Source organism: Orycteropus afer, unplaced genomic scaffold, assembly GCF_000298275.1.
Source record: "Orycteropus afer afer isolate SDZICR_OR568_19922 unplaced genomic scaffold, OryAfe1.0 scaffold00079, whole genome shotgun sequence".
In the NCBI taxonomy this organism is placed as follows: domain Eukaryota; kingdom Metazoa; phylum Chordata; class Mammalia; order Tubulidentata; family Orycteropodidae; genus Orycteropus; species Orycteropus afer.
The window spans coordinates 2,030,258-2,031,141 of NW_006921666.1; the positions used below are offsets into that span (position 1 = coordinate 2,030,258).

The window sequence follows — 884 nt, forward strand, 5'->3', positions numbered from 1 at the left end:
AATCCTTATCAGCTTCTTTCTACTACTTTGCAGTCTAATCAAGAAAATGAATGCAGGCTTCTTATTTTCCCCACCAAGTGCTAAAAATGCTAAACTGTGTTCATTCATCATAAAATTACAATATGGCTCTGTCATTAGTGGGTTAAAGATAGCTTGTGTCACGGCTTCCAGATTTAATCAGACTTACTAATAATCATTCCTAAGCTCAAGGGTAATGATACATATTCCACACAAAATAATGCTGAATTTTCATTAATGCCTCAGGGATCAAATGATTATAGCCATCACTATTCTAATTTAGTATAATCAACACAAAATTATTTAGGGTTTGTTGGCACTTTTTCATTGCGACGTCTGTCTACTTCCAAGGAATCAAATGCCCTTTTTTTTTTTTTCCGTTTTCATCTTCCCCTTAGAGCTAGGCTACCCGGGGTACACAATGGCAATTTGATCTCAACTTTAAAGCTAGCATTGATTATAGAATTCATATTGTTAGGTGCTGTCAAGTCAGTTCCGACTCATAGCGACCCCTGTGTACAACAGAATGAAACACTGCTCCAATCCTGCACCATCCTCACAATTCTTGCTACACTGGAGCCCATCATTGCAGCCACTTTGTCAGTCCACTTCATTGAGGGTCTTCCCCTTTTTTGCTGACCCTCTATTTAACTAAGCATGGTATCCGTCTCCAGGGAAGGGTCCCTTCTGAAAACATGACCAAAGTAGGTGAGATGAAGTCTGCCCATTCTCGCTTCTAAGAAGACTTCTGGCTGCACTTCATCCAAGAGAGAATTGTTGGTTCTTCTGGCAGTCCATGGTACTTTCAGTATTCTTTGCCAACACCACAATTGAAAGGCTTCAATTCTTCTTCAGTCTTCCTTATT

The 884-nt window shown here is 39.6% G+C and overlaps 1 protein-coding gene across 1 annotated transcript in view; it reads right to left on the minus strand.

Annotated features, from left to right (window-relative positions):
- Nucleotides 1-884, minus strand: part of NRXN3 (neurexin 3) — a 2,130,901-nt gene that overhangs the window by 1,289,031 nt on the left and 840,986 nt on the right. The gene's annotated exons all lie outside the window — the stretch shown is intronic.